This window comes from Lissotriton helveticus, chromosome 6, assembly GCF_964261635.1.
Source record: "Lissotriton helveticus chromosome 6, aLisHel1.1, whole genome shotgun sequence".
Classification (NCBI taxonomy): domain Eukaryota; kingdom Metazoa; phylum Chordata; class Amphibia; order Caudata; family Salamandridae; genus Lissotriton; species Lissotriton helveticus.
Genome location: NC_136067.1, coordinates 2,111,372,444 through 2,111,381,580, shown reverse-complemented (window position 1 = coordinate 2,111,381,580; position 9,137 = coordinate 2,111,372,444).

Genomic DNA, 9,137 nt, shown 5'->3' with positions numbered 1-9,137 from the left:
TTGCAAGAAAGAGTTCATCAACCATTCGTGAATTCTGTATCTGTGTCCACAGAGCACAGGCCCTGAACAATCATTGACAAAACCAATAGCTGTCACCCATGCACAATCACCTGGCTTTGCCAATGTTTGTTTGTTTGTTTAATGCTTCTAAAAGAGAGGAGATCTGCTGAATTTCTCAAATGGAACGGCAGATCATTCCAGGCCTTAGATGCGCAGGCGATGAAACTCCTAGCTCCCCAACTGGCTTTTTTAAATATAGGAACTAGGACTTGTCCTGCTCCTGTGGACCGAAGAGTCCTTCCTGGAACATACCATTTGAATCTTTGCCTCAGATGGTCGGGCCTATTCCATTGAGGGCTTTAAATGCCGTACTGAGGGCCTTAAAGCGTACCCTTTGTTCCACAGGGAGCCAGTGTAGTTGTATTAGTTCTTTTTTGACAATATTTAGGTGTCCCTGTCAACAACCTGGCCGCCGTGTTTTGCACGATCTGAAGCTTGTTAATGTGCTGTTTTTGGGCGTTCAGACTGACGCTGTTGCAATAATCCAGATGTGCCATAACAAGTGCCGTGGCCACCGTCCTGAGACTTTCTTCTGGAAGATAAAGCTTTATTTTTCTTATGATTCTGAGTATCAGAAAACAAGCTGACACCACCGTGCTTATTTGGTCACTAAACGTAAGTTTGTTATGCACGAACACCCACAGATTTGTTGCTTTCCCGGTGGGGGCAGGGCAAATACCAAAATCTTCTGGTCACGACTCTGGTGTCCATAGGTGTGGGTTATTCCTGAATATGATGACCTCTGTTTTGCTTGAATTTAGTTTCAAGCAGTTGGTCGACATCCAATCCTGAGATGGCTTTCATACAATCATGAAAACGTGCCCCAGTTTCTTTTTCCTCCACATCTCTAAGATATAGCACAATTTGAGTGTCGTCTGCATAGGAGGTGAGTTGGAAGCCAAAGGATCTTATCAAACATGCCAGAGTTATCATGTACATTTACAATTGTTTGGATTGGGTGTCAGCTGCCAGTCCATGTCACTGTGCCTCGTGCCACCTCCAGGGCGTTGGACATCATTCTGCGAGGGTTAATCTGGAATAAGGGCATGATAAGTGTAGCTCTGCAGTTACTACTACTGCTGGTAGGAAAGGGTGTCCAGGGTGTGCCGTTTTTAGGAAATGTTACGCGGCAGCATCGCTGCAATGGCCGGTGTGATGTTTGGCTGGGAGGGAGTTGTACGAAGTGGGCAGGTTCCCAACATGCAGGGCACAGCAAATGGCGGGATAGATTATGATCCCTGGAGCGCAGCTCCCCCGTGGAGCTGCCAGCCTGGTGAACGTGGCCTATTGGAACTATGCTAAGAGCCTGAGGCTACTGGCAGACATGATCCTGTACTCTGTCTGTTAGTATGAACTTCCTATAACTGCTCCATACAAGCATTGTTATGGAAGAACTGACATGGAGAGAAACAGGATTGATCTAAGTGGGGGCCCTATTGAGGGTCTGGGAGCACATTACATTTCGCCAGTTGCAGGAAGATCCTGACATTCAGGGGGGCCATTTCTTAGCACATGGCCCACTGATAGCAGAGAAGGGACGCCTATGGAGAGTCACAGACGCTGAACCTGAGGAGCACCCCCTAACCCACACCATGCGCGTCATGGGTGGAGGTCGGAGACTGGTGACCTTGTTTGGTAATGGCTCTGCACACTCAACGACTGACCCAATATCACCAGTTCGCTGGATATGAGACACTGATATAGGACGAGCCCTTGTGGCAAAGGCGTGGGAATGCACGAGGCACTATTGACGTCAATATCTTGTGATGCCAAACTCTAGTAAATTCAATTAGAAATCCAGCACAGGGTATGTCTCACCCCAGCTGTCCTATCCCAAAAGTTTGTGTCCTGCCCTCTGTGTCCACAATGTCATGCATCTAATTTGGATTTGATACACATGTTCTGGGCATGGCTGAATGCTACAAACCTGTGGTCCAGAGTCACATATGTACTTAGACTATCAATTTGTAAATGAAAAAAAATATGCAATTAATTTTTTAGAAGTTACAAACCATTTTTTTTAAATGGTTGAAACACAACCCGTCAGGCACGGGATGTGAGGTATTTAGGTGTTATGGGTGGGAAAGTGCATTGCTTCTCAAGTATTAGTTTTAATCGAGGAACCTCTGCTGTGGGATCAGGGAGGATGAATGTAGGCCGGCGATTCTATTAAACAACCGTTTGGGGTTATATATGCTCCGCCTTCTATTTTTATCAGTTGACATACTGCTTCTCTGGCCTGTATTTTGACCAAGGGTTACTCATTAGACGTACAGAACTATTGGGACCGATTTTAGGCACAGACTAAGTGTAAGTGTCCTATGATATGCGGACTGCACCACAGAATAATAAAAGATCTGCAAAAAATTATTTCTCGATGCACGATTATCATGTGACCTTAAAAAAAGCATTTGATTAGTTCCTAACATTTCCCATTGTAACAGTTGGAGGACCCCACCAATTTTAGTCATTCTCTCACAGCGTTTGATGAGACACACCCCTTCTGCTTACAGAGCTTTTTTGAAAAGTGTTTTTGCTGTGTACACAAATCTTACACTACACACAACATGCAACGATCATCTTGATCAATATTCATGGTCTGTACGTTAGCCTTCCACGTGTGATGGCCATGCATCTGAAACATTACATCAAACAAGCATTGGCTTAGCCAATAGCTCTCGCCTTTGGGCCTTTATAAGTGTTTAGCCATGCAACAGTTGATTTTGTGGCACCAAGGATATTGTGCTGCATAACTAAATACTTATAAGGTCCCAAAAGCGAGACCTATTGGCTATGCCAATGCTTCTTTGATGTAATCTTTCAGATGCATGGCCATCACACGTGGAAGGCTAACGTACAGACCATGAATATTGATCTGTACAGGTTGTCTTATAGCAACATCATCATGACATATGGCTCACCCTAACCACCGAAGGAACATGTCACCACTAGACTGGAGCCTTACACCTACGAGCCACCAAGAGACCACCATAAGGGACCAATTGTCCAGAGACTATGCTGACCCCACCTGCGTCTTGTTCCGCTTGGCGAGCACTCCCAGTCATCCATCATCATCCCTTGTGGTTGCACGAATGACTTGGCAGTAGCTCTGCTAGCGATCTTTTAATGGCCCCTAGCGAGGCCTACTATCAGCCCAGCATAATCCATACGCTCCCGTAGCAAACTATCCAAAAGGGCCTCAGGGGAATCCCACATGAGAGATGGTCCTGAAGCTGCTCCTCCGAAAGGTACCAGGAGGCACAAGGGCATCAGAGGAAGACGTCCACACATCGTTGATGCTGCCCCAGTCCTTCAAGAGGTCAAGACACCCCATGAGAAAGCTCCGCAGCGCACTCCACTGATGCTCCACCCTAGTTTGAACTGCTGACACCAACCCCACCACAGCGAGAGCAGGAAGGACCAACCAACAGTGTATGGATGGACTCTAACCCAACTGACATGCTGCTAAAGGAGCCAGACTCCACCCACACCTGTACCCAGAATTATCCAATTGAATTATGGATGCGATCAGTAATGTCAGGGTGCTGCTAGGTGCACCTGTTCACGTCCCTTGTGATGTCTTGAGGACTAACTCTAGAGACTGAGGGACTTGTTGTTTTTTCATTTGGTGTCTTGGAGGGATGTTGTGTCCTGCTGGACATGTAGCGGTCTCCAGCCACTCCCCGGGGGCTGGCCTCACACTCACCCATCCAGACACAGGTATCCGAAGTGAAGCAGAGCTTGCTAATAAAAGGGGTCAGGCGCATGTGCCCTGGGCTCGTTTAGTAACATAATACCAAGTGTCCGCAAGCCATTTTTTAGCATGTAATAACTTTTTGTTAATAGGTGATTTTAACTATTATATTGAGTTGCGGCAAGACACACACACCTCAGAACAGGACAGCATTAATGCACTTGGTATGACGTTATTAGAAACGGGTTCCACGCACAAAGCTGGGCATACCTTAGACTTCCTATGTACCAACTCCCAGGGAATTCAGATTGTCGAACTCTACCCAGTCCTATGGTCTGACCATATGATAATAAAGTTTAACATCAGAGTGAATGCGATCATACCTGCTCACGTAAAGGAGGTGAAAATAAGTAGGCCCTGGAATAAAATCAATTCTGACTCTTTTGCTAGCGTGTTTACACCTTCCGCTGTGACCCATAACACTGACCCAGACAAGGCGGTGAAAGACCTAGACAAAGCAATCACCATGGCATTAGATCACATTGCCCCAAAACAGCAAACTAAATTCCCATTCACAAGATCTCCCTGGTTTACATCCGAGTTAAAACTAGTGAAGCAAGTTACTAGGTGCGCCGAGCGTAAATGGCGTAAAACAAAGAATCCCATGGACAAACAACAATACAAGACGGCACACAAGGAATATATGAGCCAGATAGCCGCTGCGAAGAAAGTTTATCTAGGAACCAGAATTGAACCTGCTGGCAATTCTCACAAAGAACTTTATTCCATAGTAAAGGAATTTTCAAATCCCTCTTCCTGCCAGCCACCTATCACTGAGTCGCAAGAGTGGGCCGATAGGCTTTCCCCTTATTTTAAGGACAAAATAGAGATTATTCATAAAGCCTTTCCAAAAGATATGGATCCACCTAATGCTAAGGACAACGACATAAGCTCATTTAATACACATACCCCTGAATTTACACCCTTGTCTAAATCCCTTTTAGAATTCCACACTCTTACAGAGGAGGAAGTTAGCGACAAATTAAAGAAAGTTAAATCAGGCTCCCCAAGTGATCCGGCATCTGGCCAGATCCTGGCAAAAATTGCCCCTGCCATGTTAACTGAAATAACGGAAATGTTCAACCTATCGATTGCCCAAGCCATCTTCCCCGCGTCGTGGAAAGAAGCAACTGTTAAACCCATTTTAAAAAAGAACAATGCCGACCCAGAGCAACCAATTAATTATCGTCCTATCTCCCTCCTTCCACTTTATGGCAAAATAATGGAGTCCCTAATCAATATTCAATTAACCAATTACCTAGAAGACAACATGCTACTGGACACCTCCCAATCGGGTTTTAGAGCCTGCCATAGCACCGAGACCGCCATTCTGGAGGTAGTTGACAACATCCGGCTGGCCTTGGATGCTAAGCAATCTGCTATTCTGATCCTATTGGACTTGTCAGCGGCCTTCGACACCATCTCCCACAGCGTACTGCTAAGACGGCTTGCGGAGATTGGTGTCGGGGGTCGTGCACATAGATGGATCCAAAGTTACCTGATAGGGAGGCGGTCAAAGGTCAAGATTGGTTCATTTTCCTCACCTTATGTGGAAAATGATAAAGGTGTCCCTCAGGGTTAAATATTGAGTCCAACTTTATTTAATGTATATCTATCACCACTGGCCAAGGTAATCAAAGCATATGACTTTGATACGGTATCCTATGCCGATGACACCCAGATTCTGATAACTTTAGGCCCCAACCCAGTCGATGCCAAAGTGAGATTTCAACAGTGCATGATCGCCATTCAAGAAGGGATGACCAACAACTATTTAATGTTAAATGCCGGAAAAACAGAAATCATGCTGTTTGGTATGGCAAATTAAATTTGGACGGATGAATGATGGCCTTCGTCTTTAGGCCCTTGCCCAGCCCCGAAAAACTCAGTCAGAAATTTGGGAGTCACCATTGATGACAAACTGTCCTTGTCCCCACATATAAATAAAGTTGTCCACACCAGCATTGGGCTAATGAGAAGCCTCATGAAAATCTTTAAGTGGCTCCCACTTGCTTCTCGAAAACCCCTTATTCAGGGCCTTATAATCAGCCGCCTTGATTATGGTAATGCGCTACTGGCTGATGTGAACGAAAGCGCTCTAACTAAACTCCAGAGCTTACAAAACTCAGCAGCGAGGTTGACACTCGATCTTCCACCTCGTACCCCCCTCCGCCCCATGTCTGAAGACACTTCATTGGCTCCCAATAAGAAAACAAATCACATTCAAAATATGTTGTCTGGTGCATAAATCTATAAATGGACATGGACCCAAATACCTGCAGAGAAAACTTCAAGGTTATTGCCCAGGGAGAACCCTGCGTTCATCCAACAAACACGTTCTAAAAGTCCCAAGGGTTAGGACAGTTAGAAATGGGGACAGAAGCTTCTCCAACATAGGCCCCACCACTTGGAACACTCTACCGCTATCCATCAGAATGGACCCTAATCATAAAACGTTTCGCAGAAACCTTAAAACCTGGCTTTTTTAAACTCATGAAAATTCCCCTGCCCGCCCATCTCTAGCCCAGCCCTCCGCAAGCGCTCTGAGACCGAACGGTGAATTATGCGCTATATAAAAATAAATACATAAACACATAAACATTTAGCTGGTACGGGGCCCTAGGTCCCACAAACTTTAAAGGTAGGTCACACAGCAGCTTCCCAAAAGTGTGCTAGCTGACAGCATCTTACAAATGTCATGGTTCTCTAAGAAATGCAGGGCTGGACTTTGTGAAGCACAGAATAGGTGATGTAAAACCATCAATGCAGGGACCATGCTAAATGCATTAATTTAACACCTGGAACGGGGCACTTGGCAGACCCTTGTGAGTGCAGCTACTGCTCATGTAAAGTGCTCCAATTCCTTTGGGTCGAGGTTGTGCTATGTAAAACTGTGGAAAAAATAAACAATTCTCTCTTCTGTGAAGTGCTGGTAGTTTCCCTTTAAAATTAGTATGGGTACTCTGCCCTGCCAAGTACCACGCTTGGCGGGTTAGATTAACCTATTCTAGTCATTTCTCGCATTCCCGTAAGGACTGAAATTGTCATGCAATGTGACACTTGGCAAGGCTGAACAGGGTGAAGAAGTTAATTTAGTCAAAAAGCACGCGCTGCCTTGCAGCCACAACGGGCCTGCTCCTGATCTGGCGGCTGTAGGAAAAGAGCACCAGGTGGAGTTAATCGATGATTCTGTAGCATGATAATGACAGTGCTTCTGTTGCTCCCAGCCCTCAACGCCTGCAGTTGCTCTACTCACTTGTGCCTACTACTGCTGTGCATCCCTCACACCCCTCAAAGGGATTCACTATCAAACAGACCCTACAGGAAACTGAGAAAGTGAGCGCCGCAGGGGCAGCCCTCACTGGGTACTCTGAAGCAGCCCAGCAAGGACTTTAAGGCAGTCATAGCACTTTTGATTTGCTGCACAAGGCACTTTCAGACTTGATTCTTGATGGCCTTTTAAAACAGTCTGACATCGTTGAGGCAGAACGGAGGTGAACTAGTAACACAGGAGCTCTATGATAGGTACAGTTAGTAACTTCAGAAAGCGCCAAGCACCGCGACAGCGCTTCAGACGGCTGCTCGTGGCACTTTAGAAGTATAGGGAGGAATCTTTTAAAGTTCTACATTGGGGTCCCTGCTATAGCGCCCTAGATCCGTTGCATGATGGATTTTTTTGAGTATCCATCAATAAAATCAAAGACCTATCTACCTTGAAAAAATACAGCAAATTTTTAAAGTCAAGCCTTTGAAAGGATAAAAATGCATTGCTAAAAATACATACAGCAAAAAAATCTTAAATACTGTGTAAAAGGGCGCTGGCGCTTATCCTAAAAAAAAACGAACAAACAAAAACCACCTTATACGGGTCTGCTATGTAAGTAGGGAATAATAGGAGCCACCTAAAACCATTAATCTAATACCTTTTTCACCATCTCACGTGTGCAAAAAAGACAGTTTAATGGCTTATGCCACCACATCAACAGCTGTGGAAACAGATTTAAATGGACGATAGCAGTCTTCCATGATGGGAAGTCATGTCCAAACTGAGTACATTTCCATTTTATTCATGGATTTCACTATCATAAAGTACTTACACTATCTTTGGAATAAGCTACTTGAAGGCTAGCTTTGTGAGAAGTTAATCTAAAAGCCTTTTAGAGTAATTATGTGGGTCATTTTAAATGTCTCTTAGAGGCAATGTTACCTGTGACACTATTGCATTCTGTTTGCCGGACTACCTATGTCATGGTGGGAGTTTGCTGGTAAAGTAGCAATGCATAGCCACAATGGCTAGCGGATGTCACTAGTTTCTTTTATTATGTCTGCATGCGTCCACAGTTTAAATGCCAGCCAATGATAAAAGACCAATGTTTTATGGTGAATAGTCAGAGTTACTGCATTATGTTGTAATGATTTTAAATAAAGATGCAATAAATCTATTTCTGATTCAGTATCAAAGCTGCACATGAGACCCACAGCATAGCATGTTTGGGTGATCACCGGGGCCCACTTCCGACTAATCCCACGGGAAAAGGAAGGCTACAGGAATATGTGCCATGCCGGCAGCTGGTGACAATGAGCAGCAGGAGCCCGCGACCTGCCGGCAGCTGGTGAAAATGAGCAGCAGGAGCCCGCGACCTGCTGGGCAGCTGGTGACAATGAGCAGCAGGAGCCCGCGACCTGTCGGCAGCTGGTGACAATTGAGCAGCAGGAGCCCGCGACCTGCCAGCAGCTGGTGACAATGAGCAGCAGGAGCCCGCGACCTGCCGGCAGCTGGTGAAAATGAGCAGCAGGAGCCCGCGACCTGCTGGGCAGCTGGTGACAATGAGCAGCAGGAGCCCGCGACCTGTCGGCAGCTGGTGACAATTGAGCAGCAGGAGCCCGCGACCTGCCGGTAGCTGGTGACAATGAGCAGCAGGAGCCCGCGACCTGCCGAAGCTGGTGAAAATGAGCAGCAGGAGCCCGCGACCTGCTGGGCAGCTGGTGACAATGAGCAGCAGGAGCCCACGACCTGCCGGCAGCTGGTGAAAATGAGCAGCAGGAGCCCGCGACCTGCTGGGCAGCTGGTGACAATGAGCAGCAGGAGCCCGCGACCTGTCGGCAGCTGGTGACAATTGAGCAGCAGGAGCCCGCGACCTGCCGGTAGCTGGTGACAATGAGCAGCAGGAGCCCGCGACCTGCCGAAGCTGGTGAAAATGAGAAGCAGGAGCCCGCGACCTGCTGGGCAGCTGGTGAAAATGAGCAGCAGGAGCCCACGACCTGCCGGCAGCTGGTGACAATGAGCAGCAGGAGCCCACGACCTGCCAGCAGCTGGTGACAA